This window comes from Peromyscus californicus, unplaced genomic scaffold (assembly GCF_007827085.1).
Source record: "Peromyscus californicus insignis strain IS unplaced genomic scaffold, ASM782708v3 Scaffold_9__1_contigs__length_137607984, whole genome shotgun sequence".
Lineage (NCBI taxonomy): Eukaryota > Metazoa > Chordata > Mammalia > Rodentia > Cricetidae > Peromyscus > Peromyscus californicus.
Window position 1 is genome coordinate 6600337 of NW_026294617.1, and position 10605 is coordinate 6610941.

At 39.8% G+C, this 10605-nt stretch overlaps 1 pseudogene; it reads left to right on the plus strand.

Moving 5' to 3' along the window:
- The first annotated feature begins 1061 nt into the window (after positions 1-1061).
- LOC128105880 (uncharacterized protein C6orf136-like) lies at positions 1062-1916 on the plus strand (annotated as a pseudogene).
- Positions 1917-10605: the final 8689 nt, after the last annotated feature.

Consider the following 10605-nt stretch of genomic DNA (forward strand, 5'->3'; position numbering starts at 1 on the left):
ATGAAGGATCTTAAAAACTTCAAAGGAAAATGCATTTTCCATATGACCAGTTAAACCCATGTGAAACATATTTAGCATTTTTAATAATAAAATGGAAGACATGTAAGTCATCTGTAAGCCATCATAGTTAGTAGACCTCAAACTGACCACCTCTTTTCAGGTCCCTGAATGTCATCACCAATATATGCTTACCAAGCCTCCAAAGTCATTTCAGCAAGAATCCGTCTCCATCATTTAAAGCAGCTCCTCCAGATGTAACTCTCCTGGCTTACCCCAGCATGAATGCTGCTGAGTCAGTCCAGTAAGAGCACCCCTTCCTTGCTGTATTCTATTGGCTCACTCATTCAACTAAGCTCCTCCCACTCTGAACCTGAAACTTGCCTATAAATCTCCACTTGTTGGGAATATGGGGGTCCCATCTTTCTTTTCTATTTGAAAGCTTCAACATGAGTCTCAGTTGTCTTAAACAAAAATTTTTCTCATCATCTTAACAAGCGCCAAAATAAAATTTTCCAAGAGCTGTGGAACCATGATCCAGGATCATGATGAGTCAAAACTATCACCTAGAACTACAGCTGGTCAATTATGGATTCATTTCTTCACACCTGACTGATGGAAGATGGATGTCATGAACTCCAGATACAGGAACGACCTTGTGACATGTAGGACCTTGAGATTATACATCTTCTCTGAAGCTTAATTCAAGCTCAAGGCTCAAAATTCCTACGTAGAAACCTTGCTGTTTCCAGACTTCTAGGATAGAATGTTTTCCCGTCTATCTGGAAAGCCTGTAAGGAACTGAACTCAGGATCCTTGCTACTCAATCTCCACTTTGCTGTGACAAAGTGACTGACAAAAGCAACAGAAGGGGCATTTATTTGGGTTCAAGTTCAAAACTGCAGTCAGTCCATCATGTGGGGAGGGAAGCTGGCCATTGAATTCACATCAAGAAGCAGAGGGCAGCCCTCCTTCCCCTTCACAAAGCTGGATCTAGGGCAATGCTGCCCAGGGACAAGATGGAATGCTGGAGGCTCCTCTCACCCCAGAACACCATGTAATGGGGGTCCTGCCTCCTTGCCTACCAGGCTCAACCCCAGAACCAGCTTTCTCCTCAGACTCTGCCATTCCCACCCCTCTGGTCCCACTCCACTCCACCCACTTCTCCATCGTTTCCTCTTCTCTGGTCACTCACACCCCCACATCCTCCCACCCACCCTCTTCCTCAGGTTCTCCCACCCTCTCTCAGGTTCAGACTCTCAACTGCTTGTGGGAATTCTCAACTGGGAAAGAGGAAGGAGGGACCAGGACCCAAGTCACACAATGGTTGTCTAGATGGGCTTAGGAGCCTTTTTGAGGGAGCTCCTTGCCCCTACCCTGGGACTTTGATACCTTTCCAAGCCCCTGGAACTTCCCACCCTTCCCCTGCATCCCATCAGGAGATCAGTGTCTGGAGGTTCAAACACCTGGCAGTCATGTATAAGAAACTGAGACAAGAGCTTTGTACCCTCTTCCTTCGATCCCACTACTTCAATCTGTATTCAATAGATGTGGAATCCATCAATGAGATCAAGGGCCAGACATGGTACATTATGTCCCTGACCCTTTGCTGCTTCCTGGCTTGGAACTATTTTTATACAGTTTTGGTTGAAGATTCTACAGCTCACCTGCCACCCTGAGAATTATACCCTGCAAGCCAGCCGGTGTCTAGTAGGTCTACCCAGTGGCCTCATTTGTCACCATCACCTCGACAAGCTGATGCTTTCACACTCACCCTCAATGCCTGTGAAAAGGCTGCTAGCGAGAGCTCTGGTGGCCCTGGCCTCTCGGAACCAGGGCCCATCTTACACATGTGCTCCAAGGCCTGGTCCAAACCTGGTGGAGGCAGCGCTGAAGACTTGGCTACGCACAAGAGGTGAAAGTGGATAAGAAAGTCCAGAGCCGGCCACCTCCCCTCCACTCTCCTTCCTTCTTCCCATCTCATGCTGTGTAAAGCTGCTGTGTAATCTAATTTGTATATAATAAAGTTTAAGCAATGACAGAAAGAGGAGGAGGAGGAGGAAGAAGGAGGAGGAGGAGGAGGAGGAGGAGAGAAGAAGAAGAAGAAGAAGAAGAAGAAGAAGAAGAAGAAGAAGAAGAAGAAGAAGAAGAAGAAGAAGAAGAAGAAGAAGAAGAAGAAAGAGAGTACAGGACAGGACCCAACCAAGCCCTGGAATGGCATTCCTATTCCTCTCATTTAGGTTATGTCTTCCCACTTCAGTTAACCTTATCACAATAACCCCTAGCAGACATTTCCTGACATTTGTTTGTGTGGTAATTTGAGATTCTGACAAGTTCACGGTCAATAGAACTGATAGCTAGTTCTCAGGCAAAGAAAGGTTTGGTTGGAACCTCAGGCTTCTTGTTGGTGAGAAGTAGGGGCTGGCCTCTTGTCCTAATAAGAAGCTCATTAGAGTTCCAGGCTTCTCTGTGAGAAGCTGAGTTGCTGCCTGATGTTTTTGTGTTTATGAGATGAAGAAGCTGTTTCAGAGTTCTCAGCCTGTTTGCAAGCTAACCGTGGTTAGGAACCACAAACAGCGGTGGGATGGGATGTGGAGACAGCTCCATGCTGCCACCTGCAGCAGCCTGCTCTTTCTTAAAGAGATCTTTACTAGGATGAAAGCAAGAGTCTTGATTTTCCTGAAGAAAAGGCTCTCAGAGGAATCCAGGAGGAAGCAGAGTTGAGGAAGAGATTAATTTAAAGATAAATTTAAGCACAGGCCTGTCCAAAGAGGGGTGCTCCAGGGAAGTATAATACACACCAAAAGAGAGTACAAACTCTGGCAAGCTGTGCTTAAGTGTCTTGGCAGTAGCTATATATAAGATTTTGGTGACTTTTGAGTCACATCTCACGGTATTTCTAAGAAACTCTTTCCTTTCCCCCTTTTTTCAATAAAGGAGATCACAGAGTAGGTTCAGAGGTGCCTTAGATAAGATTGCAATGTGATAAGATAAAACCAGGGGTCACAAGAGTTGAGCCAGGGTTAAGTCAAATCTTTAACGGTAAATGAGTATTTTTGTGTGTGAGAGAAAATTATGGGATTACAAGTAGGAAAGGAGAAATGTAATAGTCAAACATCATATATATTGAGGACTTAAGCAAGGTTCATTGCTGTTTTAACCTTCTTATTTGGGATATCTTGATCCAAAATGAACACTGTCTCCATGTTGCCAAATTATACAGCAAATGTTATAGTTTTGATGGAATTCTGGAGTCAGCTCACAAGAGACTTCAACCAGACTCTAGAGTGAAGGATTCTTTTCCCTTCTCATTTTATCTCATCTCCATCACCTTCTTCATCTCTGACTCTGTGTCTATCTCTATCTCTTTATCTATCTCAGATTTCCCTGCCTCAGAACAAGAGCATCTCAGCAAGTTCAACCTTCTCTCCTTTCTGGACTTGCTTCTACCTCTAGGCTCCAGGACAGAGATGATGTCTTTCCTTCCTTATTATCATCCCTACCCAGGATAATGTGGGAGCTCAATGGCATCTCTAGGAGACTATGCTACACTCTAAAACCTCTTCTTCCTGCTGCTTCGGCTCCTTTTACTCCTTCCATCCCCAAGTCCCTCACAACCCTGCATCCTCCATCTCTCTACCCATCACTACCAAACTCCCATCCAGTTTCATTCACTGAATTCCCTGCAGCCACTAAATTTGAGCTGCCTGTCTCCATGAGAGGTTCTCAGGGGACTCTGGAGTGTCCAAAATCCACCACTGGAGAAAATAAAAGGGGAAATAGGAATCGCACTGGATGTTAGACACTTGGGAAGCTTGAGGTTCATGACAAGAGTTACGTAATGTTTCTCACACTCTCACCTAACACTTGGTCCACAGTCTCTATAAGACTACATATCAAAGCAAATGAAAGTCTCCTCCACATGTATTGGCAAAAATGTTGGCTCCCGTATTGTATAGGATGCTGAATTTGTGCTATCCTGCCAGAAACAACATTCACATTAACAAATATAAAATAGAAATAAACCAGTGAATTCGTATTGGTATGCTCACCTGCTTCAATTTCACCTGCTTTGATGTTGTAGTGTGTGGATTTCAACAGCTCTCCTTCTTTTACTCGTGAGTTATCTGTAACAACAGTTTGGTAGATTATACTTGTGAGAACTGAAATGAAATGCTTATTTTTGTACTCTGTCCTTGATCTTTCTATAATTGGAAAACTCATTGAACTTATGCAAATAACTACATTCTTATTTTCATGGTCATATTCTAATTTACAGAAGTCCAGTAAGAATCTATCTTTCTTGTAATAGAACATAATTAGAAAAAATTGATTATATAAATTAGACTTTGGAATGACATATTACAAAATAATGAATGGAATCACACATGATCAGAAATTCTTTTAAGGAACAAAGATTCATTTTATGAAAACAAACACATAAAATTCTCTTGAAAAACACATTCTGGTACCTGGTAACTGACTTATAAGATTCTTGGGCTTACAGATAAGTAAGGAAAGCCGTTTCCTACAAAGGCCGGGGATACTAAAACATTCTTAGAAGTCTGAGAAGACAATTTACCAAGATCTAAAAACATTTCACTGAACTTGGTGGTGAGCTTGACTTTTTACCCTTGAGGGGCTTTTAAATTCAAGTACAAAGTTCTTGTAAAAACTGGCCCCAAAGCAAAATGTAAGGCCTGTGCAGTCATTACTATTCTTGCTACAGTAGAACTGAGAACAATCAAGCTGAGTATAATGAGATCACTCCTAATTTAAAACTAAAAAGCAAAAGATGGTAGACTGTAAAAAGAAAAGTTAAGTTTCAGGGGAAGACAGCACCAACACACCTGCATATGTTTTGCTCACATACATCACTTGAGGGTTGTTTGTCTGTTCAGTCTGTCTGTAAAGTAGATTGGATGCAGCTATCTTTTGCATTTCGCCAGTGCTCATCAAACACCAAAGTATTCTAATTCCTCCAGCACTTGGCTGTTTCCAAACTAAGATTTCCTGTATTAGAAAGGACTATTTGGGAAAACAAAATAAACAGAGTTGATCATGAGAACTGGTTTATGCAACAGACACCAGAAAGTTCCATGACATACCATGACATACCATCTACACCTGGAGACACTGAGAAGCTGGGTGTGTTAAATCAGTCAAGTTTGAAAGTCAGAAAGTCTAGGGGAAGCAATTGTGTAAGTCCTAGTCAAGGGTCAAAGGTGTGAGAAGAAGCTCTAAGAACGAAACACAGGACAAGGAATAAAACTCACCCTCTTCTGCGTGTGGCTCTCCTCTGGTTTTCAATTGACTGAATGCTGCCCACCTGTGTTGGCAATGGTAGACATCCTTAATCAGTCTACTGATTCAAATGCAAAAAGGCTTCCAGAGATATCCTCACAGTCACTTCCAGACAAAATCTATCTGCATTTTCTTGAGTTCGGTCAAGCTGATTCAAAAAATAATCTATTACAACTCTCTTCTTGACAAGAATGTAGTCAACAGTTTGTTCCATAAGCCCTCTTCTCAATTGGATCTTGGTTGCTTGATTCAGTTTTAGCAGGAATCCTACTCATTCATTCTAGAAAGAATCTCTTGACAGCCAGTTACCTCTAGACTCTTACAATATCAATATAGTAGTGTGGAACTTATAGAGAAACAGAATCAAGATGAACAGGTGACAGAAGATTGATACATACAAGCATACATATATAATATATATATATATATACACATACATACATAGGTGATAGAAACATAGAGGTAATAAATAGGTGATGATAATGATAGATGATATAAAATTGATTGATAGATTGATAAATAATGATAGATACACAAAAAGAGAGAGAGAGAAAGACAGACAGAAAGAAAGAAAAGAAAGAAAGAAAGAAAGAAAGAAAGAAAGAAAGAAAGAAAGAAAGAAAGAAAATTTATGGATGGATGGGTATATAGATGATAAAATTTATTCATACATCATTATGTAGGATAAATCCAAGGTATACAGTTGTCAAATTTGTCATCCTTTTACTGATGTAATGAATTCCTGAGATAATCAATTTACAGACCTTACAAAGCTAGTCCAGGTTAATGCAGGATCCCTTACACCAACTTTTGATTTCCATCTTTCAGAGGAATCCAACTTCAGAGTGCTTTCATGATTTCCTCTATTATCTTCCTCATTTTTACATTATTTAAATTAAATTATCCATCATCTCCTCCTCCTTCTTCTCTTCTTTCATCTTCTTCATCAACTTTAGGTATTAGCTGCTGACTTTGTGTGATAGACACAAGGAGTTCCTATACATTGGAGGTGGACAGGCTTGGGATAGGCCAGTTTTATTCTAAGGTAAAGTGGTGGGATATAGTCATATTACTGAAGGACCATTAATATTACAACCTGCACTCTTCTGTTTCGCTTCTGCAAGGAAAATCCTCTAATTCCTTGCTGGGGAGCAAAAACATGAGTGTTCACTGAGGAAATGGGAGATGAACTATTTCAGTTTTTAAGTAAATTTTTACTGAAATATTTTTTTGTGAACCACTAAAATCCTCATCTGGCCTATTGTCAAAAACTCCAAAATATCTAATTTTCAACCTACTTAGAGTATAAATGCCCTCTTCATTGATGAAGGAAGAGTGGTTACCCAGGAATATTAAGTGTCTTTGGAAAAGAAAGAAACAGCATCGCAATTTGGAAGGAATTCTAAACTCCATTGTATTAAGGTAGCTTCATACTCAGTCTCTAGTTTATCTGAATCTCTTCTAGATAACTCCTATTCCTTTCTGCCGTCCTTTCTTCCTCATTTGCTATGTTGTTTATCTTGATACTGCAACCAAATACCTGACAAGAACACACTTAGGGGCCTGGGAGATAGCTCCAAGCCTTGACTGCCCAAGTTCAATCCCCAAAGCCCACATGTAAGCAGAGAACTAACTCCCCGAACCATGTCTTCTGATCTCCAAATACTACCTACAACCATGGGCTCACATATACACACAATGAGTAAGTAATTGTAACAAAACACTCTAAAAATCAACTTAAAGGAGGAGGGCCTTATTTTGACTTACAATAGATTATGGTGGAGAAAATGGTGGCACAAGCTTGGGGCATCTGGTCCCATTGTGTCAGCAGTAGAGAGAAGATAGGAAGAGAGGTTGGGCTATGACTGCTCTTGGTGATCCACTTCCTTCAGCAAGATTCTACCTCCTAAACACCTCACAAGCTTCCTAAACAGCACCAACAGCAAGAGACCAACCTTCAAAAACAGGCACTTATGGGCAGCATTCCACTTCAAACCACAACACCTGACCTTCCAATTAGGATGTGCATATGCGTTGTTTTTATAAACCACCATTGTTCACTGTCTAAAGTTGTCATGAATTCTCAGCAGAGCAAAATTTACAATCCAAGCAACCTGCAGTAAAGCATCAAAATGTCAGTTCACTGATGTGGTCAGAGCCTCATACTCTAGAGCAGTGGTTCTCAACCTTCCTAATGCTGCAACACTATAATACAGTTCCTCTGTGATGGTGATCCCCAACCATAAAATCATTTCATTGCTACTTCATAGTTGCAATTTTGCTACTGTTATGGATCATAATGTAAATATCTGAAATGCAGAATATCTAATATGTGGCCCCCATGAAATGGTGGTTCAACCCCCCAAAGGCATTGAGAACCAAAGGTTCAGAACCACTACTCTAGTACTTCCTAATGCTACCATAATGGCAACAACATTTCATTTTTTATTTCATAATTGCATTTATCCATCTATTTCCTTATTTGTGTATCTATCTTTATTTATTTATTTGTGTGTGTGTGTGTGTGTGTGTGTGTGTGTGTGCCATGAGTGTCATCACACTTGTGTAGGGGTCAGAGTACAACTTGAAGGATCTATTCTCTCCCTCTGTCACGTGGTTCCGGAGATGACCCTCAGGTCACCAGGCTTGGCAGCACGTGCCTTTCTTTCTCCGCTGAGCCCTCCTGCTGACCTAACAATCACATTTCAATAGAAATTTAGAGTCAACATTCCAAACCCAGTCATATTTAGTGGCCATCTGGGGCAAGTGACTAGAAGAACTTTCTGTCTAGGTAGATGACAACACCCAGAGTGATCAGAATATGTAGATAAGTGGGGTGATAGATGGAAGAAGGCTTTTCAAGCAGACAGAGTGAAATGAAGGAGAGGTGGTTAATTAGTCCAATGACAGCAGCAGCAACAACACAACATATTTGATGTTTGAACTCTGTTAGATCATTGAAGAGGTTATCAAAGTAAATCTTCCCAAGTATCAATAAGAGAGATTATTTCTCCTTTACAGGCCCAGAAATGGGAAATAACTTGCCCAGAGGTTCAAAGCTAATAGGATAAAATCAGGACCTTGACAGGGATGAGGTTTCTATGATGGGCTGCTTTCTTTCTATCAATTCATTTCATTCTAACAAGTGAGCTGCATTTTGTTGTTATCTCCTATTTCCAAGTCATAAAATTGAGGCTACCTTAACTCCTAGAGCTCAGATCAGCTATTGGAGCACATTGTCAGTCTGTTAGTCTTCATAATATGATATAAGTATTTGTACAACCTAACAGCAAAAGCATGCTTAGAATAGAAATGAAGTCTAAAAAAAAAAAAAAAAAAAAACACATAAGATTTATTGTTTGGGGGACCAGGAAAACGCAGCCCTGCTTTGTAGCTCTATTTTGTCGTTATTAGCTATATGCCCTTGGGCAAGTACAATAAACTCCCTGTACCTCAGTTTCATTATCTGTAAAGTGTGGAAAATAATATCAGCTTCTATACCTCATAAAGCTTCAGAAGAAGAAACTGCAGCAGAATCTGCCTGCTATCAACCACAAGAGTTATGCAAATACCTGATTTTGGTTTTGTTATTATTTTAAAAAGACAATTGCCACGGAGACACTCAACAACCTGAAAATGGAGTCATAAAAAAGTTATTTTATGCTTACATGAATGGAAATTATTCAGAAACATGATTTTAAAAATCAAAGAGGATAGAAGTTTGACTTTGCAATTAAAATGAAATTTAAACATACTTAAAAGTCCAACATAAGAAGATAACATATGGGCTTGAAGCAGAGGTGCCCCTGAAGAGACTTAGGCCTTTTATTCCTTCAATTAAGAAAAAAGAAAGAAAGCATGTGCACAAGACAGCATGTGGGTAGTAAAGCACAAAGAGAGCTCTCACTAGAGAAGTTTAAAACATAGTTTTTTAGAGTGTACTCTTTGGCTCTCTAAAATGAGTGTATATCTATTCATTTATTTAATTGTAAATCTATCAACCCAAACTGTTACCAAGTTGCAATACTCCCAAAAGAAAATAATTAAAACTGGTAAACCTTTGCCTTCCTCGGACTCAAAGAAAGTATAAAAAAAGAGAAGTTAATGAAAACTAATTAATATAGCAGAATTTTTCAAGTATGTACCTTGAAGAAGTTTGAATTCTAATTCTGTGAATTGTTCCATTTAAAATATAAAGTCAGGGCCAGCAAGAGGCTCAAGAAGAAGGGTACTTGCTGCCAAGTTCATATCCCTGAACCTACATGGAGTAAGAACCCATCCCCACAAGTTGTCCTGTGACCTTGCATGTGAGTGCACACACACATACATATACACACATACACACACATTGACAGCATATGCAAAAATAGATTTAGATAGATGATGATGATGAAGATAGATAGATAGATAGATAGGTAGATAGATAGATAGATAGATAGATAGATAGATAGATAGATAGATAGATAGGTATGATAGAGAGAAAGAATTTTATTTAGATGATAAAACCTTTCCCCTTGGATGATGATATTCCCAAAATGCTGGAAAAGAAATGTTGACCTTTCCCCTCTTTTTCAGTTTTATTTCTGTACCCATGATAGAGAATGACAGGGCTTAATTTTTAGAATTTACTTGATAAAAATCTTATGGACATTTTTGCCGTCAGACCCTTTTAAAACTAGGGTAGTCACTTTTACAGATTAAAGGAAGTCCAGTGATGAAGAGTATGAACACACAGAATGAACAATCCATATAAAATAGATCACACATGCCTTCTTTTGACACTGTGTCCCAGGTGAGTCACTTTCAGAGTAACCTGCCTCTCAGATGACAGACTCCCAAACAGAACTTCACATCTCCAGAAGAGAAGAAAGGAACTTGAGGATTGCAGAACAGCTTATTAACATTCCAAGTTAATAGAACGTTCTTCATGTAGTGGGGGCTGTCCTTGAACTTCTGAAATAAAACATGAAATATAGTGGCCATTATGATGGCATTAGGAAGTACTAGAGCAGGCGTTCAAAAGCTGAGGGCTGCGACCCCTTTGTGGATCTAACAACCCTTTCACAGGGGTCACATAGCAGATGTTCACATTATAATTCATAACAGTAACAAAATTAGTTAAGAAGTAGCAATGAAATGGTTTTATGGTTGGAGATCAGCACATGAGGAACTGCATTAAAGGGTCTCAGCATTAGGAAGGTTGAGAACTACTGCTCTCGAGTATGAGGCTCTGACCATATCGGTGAACTATATTTTGATGCTGTTACTACAGGTTACTAGTCTCAAGGGTCTGGCCTCTTTTTC